The sequence below is a fragment of the Panulirus ornatus genome, chromosome 70 (assembly GCF_036320965.1).
Source record: "Panulirus ornatus isolate Po-2019 chromosome 70, ASM3632096v1, whole genome shotgun sequence".
NCBI classification, from domain to species: domain Eukaryota; kingdom Metazoa; phylum Arthropoda; class Malacostraca; order Decapoda; family Palinuridae; genus Panulirus; species Panulirus ornatus.
The window spans coordinates 2,320,796-2,336,619 of record NC_092293.1 but is presented as its reverse complement, the minus strand read 5'-3'; the positions used below and the strand labels follow the sequence as shown (position 1 = coordinate 2,336,619).

At 38.0% G+C, this 15,824-nt stretch overlaps 2 non-coding genes across 2 annotated transcripts; both read right to left on the bottom strand.

Annotated features, from left to right (window-relative positions):
• Nucleotides 1-9,745: 9,745 nt before the first annotated feature.
• Nucleotides 9,746-9,817, bottom strand: TRNAA-GGC (transfer RNA alanine (anticodon GGC)). The gene has a single exon. It is a non-coding gene; the product is annotated as a tRNA-Ala (tRNA).
• A 530-nt stretch (nucleotides 9,818-10,347) lies between these two features.
• TRNAV-UAC (transfer RNA valine (anticodon UAC)) lies at nucleotides 10,348-10,419 on the bottom strand. The gene has a single exon. It is a non-coding gene; the product is annotated as a tRNA-Val (tRNA).
• Nucleotides 10,420-15,824: the final 5,405 nt, after the last annotated feature.

The window sequence follows — 15,824 nt, the reverse complement described above, 5'->3', positions numbered from 1 at the left end:
ATAACGAAGAAATTCTTACACGCATTGAGTTCCAGTTGAGGAAGCTTCATCATGTATTGTGGAAGCAGAACACTGTGACCCTGGCACTCTGGGATGAAACAGCCTCGTACAAGGATGCAACTGGAGGAAAGCTTTAGTTATATGAACATCGTGAAGTGAAAGCTTCGATATTGATTATCAAAAGCTTAAATGCAATACTAACTATCAAGTATGGACTAAGATGAAATGGAAACTGTTGTTATGATTATGAACTGCCTGAGGAAGTACTGAAAAAACACTGGATTATTGAAAAGATACGAGTTATCACAACCACAACCTGGACCCTCACATAGACCACCACAACCCCAGGTCACCGAGGACGAAGAGACTGCGAATTGGTAATTAGCAGATCTGGAATAATGGTGAGTATTTTAGTGTTAAAGCAGTCAGTTGTACCTGTCATTAATCATTTGGCACGTCAAAGAGCAGAAATAATTCGAAGAGCATTTTTTCGCTGTCATTTTAGCAAGTTTAACGCTTTTTTAGCGCTTTTCGGGAGAGAATCTAGCGCCATATAAAATTTGGGTCATCAACTTTGGTGGTCAAAAGGTTTCAGTAGGTCGTTGGTGGTCAGTCAGGAGGGGTGTTGGCGTTGTTCTGGTTATCCGATGTGTTTTATCTTGATCACGGAGTGGGACAGAGAGAAATGATAACCTAACTTGATGAATATGAGAAGTTTCCTGGGCTCTGGCATCCCCAAAATGGATCGTACTACAATAAAACCGTCAAGTATGGTCGCTGGGTTAGCACTGCACGGGGTATCTGGCAATTATTTCACATGATCGTCGTAAGAAAAATGAAAGAATTAATAAACATCACTTTTCTTTTGTCTTATTTTTCTTGATATTTGACATATTTCATTCATTGATTTCAATCAGATTCGGTAAAAGTTGTGATGATTCAACATTGTGTTTGTAAAACGTCCACTGTGGATCTTCCTCCGTTCCTGAAATACTAAGATAACGACCTTGTGGACGCCGACCACAACACGTCAACACCCCAGTCACAACCCCACGTGGTCACGCTGTCCTCAACCAGTCACAACCCCACGTGGTCACGCTGGCCTCAACGAGGTACAACCCCACGTGGTCACGCTGTCCTCAACCAGTCACAAGCCCCACGTGGTCACGCTGGCCTCAACCAGTCACGACCCAACTTGGTCACGCTGGCCTCAACCAGTCACGAGCCCACGTGGTCACGCTGGCCTCAACCAGTCACAAGCCCACGTGGTCACGCTAGCCTCTACCGGTCACAAGCCCCACGTGGTCACGTTGGCCTCAACCAGTCACAACCCCATGTGGTCACCCTGGCTTCAACTAGTCAAAACCACACGCGGTCACCCTGGCCTCAACCAGTCACAACCCCACGTGGTGACGCTGCCCTCAACCAGTCACAACCCCAAATGGTCACGCTGGCCTCAACGAGGTACAACCCAACGTGTCACGCTGCCCTCAACCAGTCACAAGCCCCATGTGGTAATGCTGCCCACAACCAGTCACAACCCCACGTGGTCACGCTGGCCTCAACCAGTCACAAGCCCCACGTGGTCACGCTAGCCTCAACCAGTCACAACCCCACGTGGTCACGCTGGCCTCAACCTGTCAGAAGCCCCACATGATCACGCATGCCCACAACCAGTCACAAACCCACGTGGTCACGCTAGCCTCAACCAGTCACAACCCCCGTGGTCACCCTGGCCTCAACCAGTCACAACCCCACGTGGTCTCGCTGGCCTTAACCAGTCACAACCCTACGTGGTCACGCTGGCCTCAACCAGTCACAACCCCACCTGGTCACACTGGCCTCAACCAGTCACAAACCCCACGTGGTCACGCTGGCCTCAACCATTCACAACCCCACGTGGTCACGCTGGCCTCAACCAGTCACAAGCCCCACGTGGTCACGCTGGCTTCAACCAGTCACGACCCAACTTGGTCACGCTGTCCTCAACCAGTCACAACCCCACGTGGTCACGCTGGCCTCAACCAGTCACGACCCAACTTGGTCACGCTGGCCTCAACCAGTCACGAGCCCACGTGGTCACGCTGGCCTCAACCAGCCACAAGCCCACGTGGTCACGCTGGCCTCAACCAGTTACAAACCCCACGTGGTCACACTGGCCACAACCAGTTACAAACCCCACGTGGTCACGCTGGCCTCAACCAGTTACAAACCCCACATGGTCACGCTGGCCTCAATCACTCTATATCAACTGTCACCTGCCACCAATTATTGTATCAGATGGGCAATGCCTGGAAGACGACAGCGATGTGCTTTCAGAGTATATTTTCACAGAAACTACATAGTAAAAATAATTTTGTAGTTATAGCTTTAGAATAATTTAAAAAAGACAAAGTTACATGAAGCATAAAAACGGTCTTAGAAAAGGAGAGTTGCAAGTGTAGCAGCAGCAGGTGTTGGTCAAGATGTTATAACCGGCAGGTCATGATGCGGCCCATCATCTACAAGTGGTACACACACCATCCCTAGACCACACTTACACTACACTTGACCCAGCCTTGTGGCACCCGCGCCAGCCAGGTACTCACTGGCAGTCAACATTATATCATGACAACAAACTTGGACCTACAACTAAACACAACTTATAAATAATAACCCAGCTGGCTAGATTGACAACCATCATGGCGGTCCGCCAGTCATCTGTATATCTCAATCTTTCCTTCATTTATTCTCCAACTTTTTCATGTCATATCCCAACTCCTCTGTTCATCAACATCTTTACGTCATCTCATAGAAAGGGATATTTACACAGTAAGAGTGTATGTGGCACTCAATCTCTCTTGGTATTTCTTCACACAAGTCTCTTTTCCAAGTTCACTTCCTCTCGCCACCTCTTCTCCCCGACATTGTTTCCTCATTCGAAAACCTCTTCAGATCTTCAATGTCGTCTCCACAAGATGGTGATCAAACATCACACCAGCTGCCCCTTTCAGCACATTTACATCCAAAAGTCTTTCTTTTACACGCCTTTCAATTAACATGTAATCCAGTCATGCCCACTGGCCATCTCTCCTACTCACATACGTATATTTATGTATATCACATTTTACAAACCAGGTATTCCCAATCACCAGTCCTTTACACACACACAACACAACTTGTTCACCATTTCCATGCACCTCAGTTATACCTTCCACTGCCACATTACTTACCTACGCATTTAAATCACCATCACTAATACCTGGTCTCTTGCATCATAACTGCTGACACACTCACTCACTTGCTCCCAAAATTCTTGCCTCTGTTCTTGACTCTAACTCGCTACCTCGCTAAGTGCCATTTGACCTGACCTAATGGGGCAGGACAAGGGTCATTATCTTCACTACTCTCTGGACACCACTGGTTCTTGGCCTCAGCCACTACTCTCTCCACTTCAATACTATCTCACTAAACTCTTAAAATCACTAATCTTTGACCCATCGCTTTCAGATAATGTCAAAATTCTAATTCATCGTCAAGATCTTCACTATAACGTTGGATGAACATACTGAATGTTGGAGATTCGAACCCATGACCTTGATCTTTGAGACTCAGGCTCGGTGATAATGCGCACCACACCTGCCAGTGAATTCCAATACTTAGTCACCTAAATCTTAAGACCACACATGTACATACTGAACTGTAGACAAAAATATGGTCAACGAAAGATATTTCATATATCTGGTTTTAAAACTGATAAGATCAGGAAATAAGATTTAATCATTATCATTATCGGACGATTATAATGCCCAACAACACACGTTAGGTACACAATATATTTCCTACTAACCTACATGTGAAGTGACAATCCATACCATATCTAACTTCCCACTTGATAACCAGCATACCGTATCCTTCAGTACCAGATATCATATTATACTTAATGATAATTATAATCATAATGATTACAATAATGATAATAATGATGATAATGATAATGATAATAATAGTGATAATGGTAATAATAATGATAATGATGACGATAATATTAATGATACATAATAGTAATGATGATGCTAATAATGATGATGATGATGATAATAATAATAATAATAATATAATAATAATAATAATAATAATAATAATAATAATTATGATAATTATGATATTGATAATAATGACAATAATGATAGTAATAATGATAATAATGATAATAATGAAAATAATGATAATAACAATAATGATAATAATAATGATAATAATAATGATGATAGTGATAATAATGATGTAATTATGATAAATAGTACTGTACTATAATGATAATAAAATTGTTGATAATAATAATAGTAATAATAATGATGTAATTATGATAAATAGTACTGTACTATAATGATAATAATGATAATAATAGTAATAATAATGATGTAATTATGATAAATAGTACTGTACTATAATGATAATAATAATAATAATAATAATAATAATGATGTAATTATGATAAATAGTACTGTACTATAATGATAATAACGGTAAAACATTCAATACAGTTTCGTCTTCCTAATATAACAAGACAATATGGTCTAAATATACCACATACCGGTGTTACACTGAGTTAAAAGAATTAAACTCCACAAACCATGATTTTGTCTTGATCTGTCCTTGTAACAGTATTTTGAACCTGTAGTCATCTTGGTGTATATTGTTTAGTTTTCGTAACCATTAAATGAATATAAGTCAACATGTTTTCAGGAAAAAATAAGTTTTTCCAATTGTATGTTTTTCATTTTCCATTGGATGGAAGCATCCCAGGGATTAGTGTATATCTTGTGTCCCAACCAACTGTTGGTTCCTGCTGTCTCTGGGTTAGTCATGTTTTATGGAAAAAAGAAAGATAAATGTTTATCAGGAGCGGGACTCGAACCCACGCCCGGAAGACCAGACAATGATTTGAAAGCAGCGCCTTAAACCACCCGGCCATCTTGCCAGGAGAAAATAAATTTGGAAGTTCTCTCTAACTTACTAAACTGAACCAATTCCAGGAGCAAATGTATAGTATATACTTATAAGGTTAAGAGACGGGACAACACGAGTGTATAACTCTCTCCCATAATGCACACACACACACACACACACACACACACACACACAGAGCGGCGCCAGGCTGGAGGCGGGGCATCGTGACGTCACAGGCAAGTCCCTCCCCCCGCCAGATCCAAACATGTGTTGTGTCTGGTGATGGCGGTTCAAGATTTCCCACATTTATATTGATCTTTACATTATCATCCACTCCCAAAGTCACCTGGCATTCTTGTGTTTCAACAACAGACGTGATATATGCAACACCAGGCAAACATTGTACCATTATCTGATAGGTTAATTGGTGCACAATCAAGAACCAGTGAATTTCATCGCCGCCATAAGTAAGTAAGGAAGGTGACTTTAATGATAATAAATACGACCTGGTATGGCTGTGTCTACACACTACCGCCATCTGGTCAACCTGGTACGTACGAACCTTAACCTTAAAGTGGCCCACGCAAACGCGAACTTAAAATCTATCCAATTAACTGTCATTCATTAATTAACATTTAAACACCATCTTTTAAAAGTAAACCTTCCACTTGCATTATATTAACAAGTAATCTAAGATACGTCATACAAACACAAGGTTTAAAGCTGAAACTCGAACTTTTAAGTCAGTCAAGTTAACACCTACTTTAGAAGTAGCAAAAAAAGGTGAATTTTTAACTCCGCCAAAAAGCAGCTTGTGTATGAAATGCTTCATTTAATTGAACATTTTTAAAGTCAGTTAAATTAATGGTATCCTTTGATGTTCATCATTAAAACATAAACCTATGAACTCTGTCTCTAGAACTAAGCACAAACTTTTACGTTCCATCATAGGAAAGGAAACTTGAAAAATCTATCAAAATTCATCACATAACGCAAACTTTTCAACCCTTCCATTTACCTGGGCCACTCTTCCCTGGCTGCCATTCATATTTTGTCCTTTTAAACTGTGACTTTATTACACTTTCATTCATTCATCATGACTTTATTACACTTTCGTTCATTCATCATGACTTTATTACACTTTCATTCATTCATCATGACTTTATTACACTTTCATTCATTCATCATGACTTTATTACACTTTCATTCATCATTCATCATGACTTTATTACACTTTCATTCATCATTCATCAACTAGTTCGTCTCACTGATATTCCATTCATAAACTTCATTTGTGCATCTCATAGTTTGACCGCCATGTTGCATGTTTCCTTAATGTTTATAATTCTTTGTGTATTTAATAATAGAAGATTCAGTGATATTTCTCGTGGTACTGGAGTTAGAGTTAATAACTGAGATGGCATTATAATCTCTAACTCCAGTACCACGAGAAATATCATTGAATCTTCTATCATTAAATGCACAAAGAATTATAATCTTGATATAAGTGATTGTCTATACAAATTGCATAAATTTAGTGTTGATAAAATTTGTAAGGAATTCATCTTGTCCCCATGATTAGTTTATGATACGCTTGTTGTCTGTCTTGGACAATCACATGTTTACCAAATGGCGTACTAGTTACGTCTCTTCGTTGTATATAAACTGACTGTTATATTTCTCTCTTGTGTCTCCCCTGATGATGTGAGTTTTACACGAATCTGCACTTGGGAACTTATCGTGTTTATTTTCCCCGTGGACTCATAGGAATATACTTGATCACGCGCAGAATTGTGATCCTTTCCAATATATATATATATATATATATATATATATATATATATATATATATATATATATATATATATATATATATATATCCTTCAGTATGTTTACTTTCGATAATGAGGGCCATAAGAAGGAGCCAAGTAAGTAAATTTCGTCAAATGCATCTCTTTTCTAAACGCTGCCTCGCAAAGATTTTCATTAATTTAAATTGAAGAAACAGACGTATTTTTCTATTGTCTGGTTAGCTCAGTGGTAGAGCGTGAGTCTTACACACTTAAGGTCGTGGGTTCGAGACCCACACCAGACATAATTTTGGTCTTTTTCTTTTTTCATTTTGTCCGCATCACATGTGTGCAACATTCAGTATGTTCGTCCAACGTTATAGTGAAGATCTTCACAATAAATTGGGGTTTTCGACCTTATCTGAAAGGGTCAGGTCCACCAAGACGTCCTTGAAATCTTCCAGAAGCTTCTGGCGATCCTCCTCCAACTGCTGGGCACATCAGAGTTAACATGGGCCGGACATCGGTTGTGGAACGACTTAATCTGCTTCCGGTAGTTAGCAGGGATGATAATGAGGGCTCTGACCTCATACCAGGTCAGCTTAGTTCCAGTCTATTGTTTAGTTCCAGTCTATTGCTTAGTTCCAGTCTATTGCTTAGTTCCAGTCTATTGCAACGACAATAGAAAATTAAAACTCATTTCTTCGTGGAAAATTAAGAGGAAAACACGACAGCAACATGGAGACTTACCCTGTGGTTATTTTGCCGGCTAGTCGGCAACGGTCGGTCAAACAGTATTTAGCCGTGGTAATCTCAGTGCTTCATATAATACTAAGTCCAAAAAAATGTTCTTGGGGGCGTAGCTCAGTGGTAGAGCACTCGCTTGGCATGCGAGAGGTCCCGGGTTCAAACCCCGGCGCTTCCATTTTTTTATTTAGGAAATTCATTGTTTTCAGTCTTGTATATATATAATATATATATATATATATATATATATATATATATATATATATATATATATATATATATATATATATATATATATATCGTCCGATCAGGGAAGTTAAGCAACGTTGGGTCTGGTTAGTACTTGGATGGGTGACCGTCTGGGAACACCAGATGCTGTTATCCCTGGGGATAGGGAAGAAAGTATACTTGCCACGTATTCCCTGCGTGGCGTACAAGGCGACTAAAAGGGGAGGGAGAAGAAGGCCGGAAATCCTTTACTCTCATTCTCAATTTTCCAAAAGACGGAACAGAGAAGATATAAAGATATTGTAAAGATGTAACTAATATAAGATATAAGAATGAATGGAAGATACGGTTGTAGCTGAAACAAGGAGTAATGAAGATTAAGATGCAATCCAAATTATTCTGTAGTGAAGATGAATGTATATGTTAAAATTTTGTATTGAACATCAAGAAGTAATGATAATGATGAGAGTGTAGTGATGATGAGGGTTTAGTTAGGGAGTGGTGACAATTGCCTTTACAATGATAATAAGGAGGTAACACAATGAGGAACACAAACTTTCCAAAGCTACGTTCAAGTCAGACTTTGAACTAAGTTCGGTAAACAGAAGGATGATGTTAAGATGAGAGTGTAGTGAAGAAGAGTATAGTGATGATAAGGATATTGTCAAGATAGGTTGTAGTGAAGATACGAATGTAGTGAAGATACGAATGTAGTAGAGATAAGGATTATTGAAGAGTAAAGTTCATTCAAAATGATTATGTAGTGAAGATAAGAACTACTTTTAGTGAACATCAGGGAGTACAATGATGATGGTATGGTAAAAATAACGGTGTAGTGAATAAGAGGGTATAGCGAAGATATAATTTAGTGAGAATAAGCTAGTAGTGAAGATACACTTTAGTGAGTATGAGGTTGTAGTGAACTTAACCATATTGACCTGATCCCCCAAATCCTCCAAACTACGTTCAAGGACGGATCCAAAGCCAATCAAAAAGGCTATTTCTCTGTGTATTGTTAGTGGTGGTGGTGGTGTGTAGGTGTGTGTAATCATGTATTTGCACTGTATTAGGAGGGGGTTTTACACTCGTGGGGCCCCGTGTAAGTACGTTGTTTGTGTGAGCGGGTAAAATCTAAAGCCTTCCTTGAAACCAGCTTAGTCAAGATAAGGTCATATGAAGATGAGGTTGTAGTGAAGATTATGATAAGCCTAAGGGCTTGAACGTACATTTTAGGTCAAAGGCATCACCAGTAAACCCTGGCCAGCATTAAAGTTTATCCGCACACACACACACACACAAACACACACACACACACACACACACACACACACACAACACACACACACACATAAGTGTATATATATATATATATATATATTATATATATATATATATATATATTATATTATATATATTATATATATATATATATATATATTATCCCTGGCGTTTGTGTTCCTCATTGTATTACCTCCTTATTTTCATTGTAAAGGCAATTGTCACCACTCCCTAACTAAACCCTCATCGTCACTACACTCTCATCATTATCATTACTTCTTGATGTTCAATACAAAATCTCAACATATACATTCATCTTCACCACAGAATAATTTTCATTGCACCTTAATCTTCATTATTCCTTGTTTCAGCTACATCCGTATCTTCCATTCATTCTTATATCTTATATTAATTACATCTTTACAATATCTTTATATCTTCTCTGTTCCGTCTTTTGGAAAATTGAAAAAGAGAGGAGAGGATTTCCAGTCTCCCGCTCCCTCCCCTTTTAGTCACCTTGTACGACACGCAGGGAATACGTGGCAAGTATACTTTCTTCCCTATCCCCAGGGATAACAGCATCTGGTGTTCCCAGACGGTCACCCATCCAAGTACTAACCAGACCCAACGTTGCTTAACTTGACTGATCGGACGATATATGCATATATGTACATATATATATATATATATATATATATATATATATATATATATATATATATATATATATATATACAAGACTGAAAGCAATGAATTTTCCAAATAAAAAATGGAGGCGCCGGGGTTTGAACCCGGGTCCTCTCGCATGCCAAGCGAGCGCTCTACCACTGAGCTACGCCCCCAAGAACATATTTTGTGACATAGTATTATATGAAGCAGTGAGATTACCACGGCAAAATACTGTTTGACCGACCGTTGCCGACTAGCCGGCAAAATAACCACAGGGTAAGTCTCCATGTTGCTGTCGTGTTTTCCTCTCAATTTTCCACGAAGAATTGAGTTTTACTTTTTTATTTTCGTTGCAATAGACTGGAACTAAGCAATAGACTGGAACTAAGAAATAGACTGGAACTAAGCTGACCTGGTATGAGGTCAGAGCCCTCATTATCATCCCTGCTAACTACCGGAAGCAGATTAAGTCGTTCCACAACCGATGTCCGGCCCATGTTAACTCTGATGTGCCCAGCAGTTGGAGGAGGATCGCCAGAAGCTTCTGGAAGATTTCAAGGACGTCTTGGTGGACCTGACCCTTTCAGATAAGGTCGAAAACCTCAATTTATTGTGAAGATCTTCACTATAACGTTGAACGAACATACTGAATGTTGCACACATGTGATGCGGACAAAATGAAAAAAGAAAAAAACAAAAAATATGTCTGGTGTGGGTCTCGAACCCACGACCTTGAGTGTGTAAGACTCACGCTCTACCACTGAGCTAACCAGACAATAGAAAAATACGTCTGTTTCTTCAATTTGAATTAATGAAAATCTTTGCGAGGCAGCGTTAAGAAAAGAGAGATGTCTTTGACGAAATTTACTTGTTTGGCTTATTCTTCTGTTCCTCAGTATCGAAAGTAAACATACTGAAGGATGTATATATGTATGTATATATATATATATATATATATGTATATATATATATATATATATATATATATATATATATATATATATATATATATATATATATATATATATATTATATATTGGAAAGGATCACAATTCTGCGCGTGATCAAGTATATTCCTATGAGTCCACGGGGAAAATAAACACGATAAGTTCCCAAGTGCAGATTCGTGTAAAACTCACATCATCAGGGGAGACACAAGAGAGAAATATAACAGTCAGTTGATATACAACGAAGAGACGTAACTAGTACGCCATTTGGTAAACATGTGATTGTCCAAGACAGACAACAAGCGTATCATAAACTAATCATGGGGACAAGATGAATTCCTTACAAATTTTATCAACACTAAATTTATGCAATTTGTATAGACAATCACTTATATCAAGATTATAATTCTTTGTGCATTTAATGATAGAAGATTCAATGATATTTCTCGTGGTACTGGAGTTAGAGATTATAATGCCATCTCAGTTATTAACTCTAACTCCAGTACCACGAGAAATATCACTGAATCTTCTATTATTAAATACACAAAGAATTATAAACATTAAGGAAACATGCAACATGGCGGTCAAACTATGAGATGCACAAATGAAGTTTATGAATGGAATATCAGTGAGACGAACTAGTTGATGAATGATGAATGAAAGTGTAATAAAGTCATGATGAATGATGAATGAAAGTGTAATAAAGTCATGATGAATGAATGAAAGTGTAATAAAGTCATGATGAATGAATGAAAGTGTAATAAAGTCATGATGAATGAATGAAAGTGTAATAAAGTCATGATGAATGAATGAAAGTGTAATAAAGTCATGATGAACGAATGAAAGTGTAATAAAGTCATGATGAATGAATGAAAGTGTAATAAAGTCATGATGAATGAATGAAAGTGTAATAAAGTCATGATGAATGAATGAAAGTGTAATAAAGTCATGATGAATGAACGAAAGTGTAATAAAGTCATGATGAATGAACGAAAGTGTAATAAAGTCACAGTTTAAAAGTACAAAATATGAATGGCAGCCAGGGAAGAGTGGCCCAGGTAAATGGAAGGTTGAAAAGTTCGCGTTATGTGACGAATTTTGATAGATTTTGCAAGTTTCCTTTCCTATGATGGAACGTAAAAGTTTGTGCTTAGTTCTAGAGACAGAGTTCATAGGTTTATGTTTTAATGATGAACATCAAAGGATACCATTAATTTAACTGACTTTAAAAATGTTTAATTAAATGAAGCATTACATACACAAGCTGCATTTGGCGGAATTAAAAATTCGCATTTTTTGCTAATTCTAAAGTAGAAGTTAAATTGACGGACTTAAAAGTTCGAGTTTCAGCTTTAAACCTTGTTTGTATGACGTATCTTAGAGTACTTGTTAATATAATGCAAGTGGAAGGTTTACATATGAATGACAGAGTTAAATGGATAGATTTTAAGTTGGCGTTTACGTGGGCCACTTTAAGGTTAAGGTTCGTACGTACCAGGTTGACCAGATGGCGGTAGTGTGTAGACACAGCCATACCAGGTCGTATTTATCATCATTAAAGTCACCTTCCTTACTTACTTATGGCGGCGATGAAATTCACTGGTTCTTGATTGTGCACCAATTAACCTATCAGATAATGGTACAATGTTTGCCTGGTGTTGCATATATCACGTCTGTTGTTGAAACACAAGAATGCCAGGTGACTTTGGGAGTGGATGATAATGTAAAGATCAATATAAATGTGGGAAATCTTGAACCGCCATCACCAGACACAACACATGTTTGGATCTGGCGGGGGGAGGGACTTGCCTGTGACGTCACGATGCCCCGCCTCATCCACTGTGATAAATCCAGGTAAGAGAAGGAGAGAAGTTGTGTATACAACCACCACAATGTAAGTAAGATGTAGCATCATCAGTAAACATACCTGGTGTTGTAAACCTCTATCATATCGCTCATTACAAGTCTTGTTATCTTCATCATAAGGGAGGATTCTGAGGCTTGCTATCAATGTTGTCATCTTCGCTCAATAATCGTGGAGAAATGTTTGTACACTCTAATACAGTGATCAATATTGTAGGTCATAATGTAAGTGGTGTGTGACTAACTATAGCTGTAATATTACCTGTTCATTCTTGCTACTAACACATGACACCAAGTTGTCTGTTAGTCTTATTACGTACATTAATACACTGTTGTCTTGGCTTTACATCTCTACTAATGATGACACCTAAATCCTTCTCCTGCCTTGATAGTTTTATTTCCACATCTTAAGATGATACTGTAGTTCATGCTATGTGTACACAGTGTAAACATATGTCTACGGTGAATATCACTGGCCATTGTACACTTTACAACGATACCCTGTTAAGATCTTCCTGCAATGTCATAAGATTCTGTTTAACTCGCAAACACGATTTCATTGCATGTTGGAAAAATTTGATTTAAATCTAAAGTTAACATTTCCAAAGAGAAGTATAGAACAAGACAGATCACATTTATCATATCACATATCAGTTCACCAGCTAGATATACCATCATAACATATCATGAAACTAATATTTGTCCTGATTCATGTACAAGGACCATCTTCTACACATGACCAATATTTCACAACCATCACAAAATGATTCACTGATAAAGCCAGTGTATGTAATGTCCTTCCTTTTCCTCAGCTCATTAGACATTTTCCGTGACCCAACCTATATGTTATTTGTCCCCTCATTTGTGACCTTGTAGTTGTTGTACGGTGGAGTAATGCATGACTTGCTATACTGAGGGACAGACACACTGACACAAGCCATGTTGTAGTTGTTGTACGGTGGAGTAATGCTTGACTTGCTATACTGAAGGACAGACACACTGACACAAGCCATGTTGTAGTTGTTGTACGGTGGAGTAATGCTTGACTTGCTATACTGAGGGACAGACACACTGACACAAGCCATGTTGTAGTTGTTGTACGGTGGAGTAATGCTTGACTTGCTGTACTGAGGGACAGACACACTGACACAAGCCATGTTGTAGTTGTTGTACGGTGGAGTAATGCTTGACTTGCTGTACTGAGGGACAGACACACTGACACAAGCCATGTTGTAGTTGTTGTACGGTGGAGTAATGCTTGACTTGCTATACTGAAGGACAGACACACTGACACAAGCCATGTTGTAGTTGTTGTACGGTGGAGTAATGCTTGACTTGCTATACTGAGGGACAGACACACTGACACAAGCCATGTTGTAGTTGTTGTACGGTGGAGTAATGCTTGACTTGCTGTACTGAGGGACAGACACACTGACACAAGCCATGTTGTAGTTGTTGTACGGTGGAGTAATGCTTGACTTGCTGTACTGAGGGACAGACACACTGACACAAGCCATGTTGTAGTTGTTGTACGGTGGAGTAATGCTTGACTTGCTGTACTGAGGGACAGACACACTGACACAAGCCATGTTGTAGTTGTTGTACGGTGGAGTAATGCTTGACTTGCTATACTGAAGGACAGACACACTGACACAAGCCACTATTGGCTGAATTGACAAAAATTGAAGGGAATTGTTTCTTGAAAGATTTATCAAATCTAAGTCATGCATCCTTTTCTTTTTTTAGGAGTCAATTACAAATCAAGACAACTAGTTTTCCATTACAAGAATTATAGAGCTCACAAAATCAATTCAAAATTTACATAGTAGGTATGCACTCTATCAAAATGTGTTTAGATGAAATTCTGATTCTTTAATGTTTTTATCAGTTCAAACTATGAAAAAACTTTATAAGACAAATGAATCCAGATAAGAGTGTGTCATAAGACAAGATCCCCTGCCAAGCTGGGACTTGGCCAAACATAAACAACCACTTTCTTATAGACGATTAGTCAAGGTTCTGGGTCGAGCACCAGGATCTATTGACTTCCGTCCGACATAATATATTTTCTCTGATCCTTCATCACCACACTCCCGGCACCCATCAATAAACCCTTCCCAAATTCCTCACTTCCTTATAAACTCGTCCCTGTAGTCAACAATTAAGAAACCTAAACCGACCAAAAAGCATTACGTTGTTCAACAATGTAAACCCCAGCTAGGGTGAGCCTTAGATACTCTTACGGTATATTGTGATGGACGAAGGATTTACTCCCGAGTAATGTATTACACATTTACTTTATCTAAGAACCTATTACTGATTATCATATAATACAAATGACAAAAATGTATTTTCCTTGTGGATTCATATTGAAAATTTGCGAAATATTTTATTTTGACGAATTATACGATAATCAATAAAATCCCATAACTTTTCTGGAGCACAGGGTACAGAAATATATGTAACGTGAAACCGGTAGAATTAACATATATAAAGATTAACATAATACCATCAATGATAAAGATTAACATAATACCATCAAATTTTATATTACAAGCTTTTTATCCGGGTTTTAAGCATTAAAACGATATTGTCTAAAGAAAAGTGATGTAGTTATTATCAGCACAAGGTTTAGAAGGTCTTGAACAAATTATGAGTTTATATTCTTCTAAACTTTAGTAATATTCATTGATTATATAATGGAAAATAGACTTCTTTATGTTTTTGTGATGAACGCTGTAACAAAAATTATCTACGTTTTCCTTAAAGATATTCCTTATCAATTGATATAATTTTTCAGAGATAACTTTTATCTATATCAACAAGACACAAAAATGCAGTTTGACAAACTAACGTTCGTTAAATGACAAATAAAGAAATGATATGTGAATTTCAACAACCTAAAGGTAGCTTCTTACGTTCGACGTAAACAATTATAGGTGGAATCCGGTAACACCTCTTGAATAGCATGTGGAAGACAGAGTAGAGTGGCTAGGCTCAGAAGCATGTTCTCCACTTCAACTGACTAATGATATGTTAAGACAACACAAACCACATACATCCATTGTGAGGATGGAATCAGGGATGAAACATCTATAACTAGAAAGGTTAAAGATACAAAGATGATGAAATACCTTTACCCGGGATCAGTAGCACCTGTGGTAATGGACACACCTTTGTAATGCTTGATCACTTACAACTGATCAACTTTAATACGAAAGTCTTAGGTATTGTCCCTCAGGAAAACTTTTTATAAATATTCATAAAAACACATATATATGTTAGATATACACTATCTCTAGAATATATCTTTACCTGGGACGTGTAACACTTGTGTGGATAGACACAACTTTGTAGTGCATGATCCATT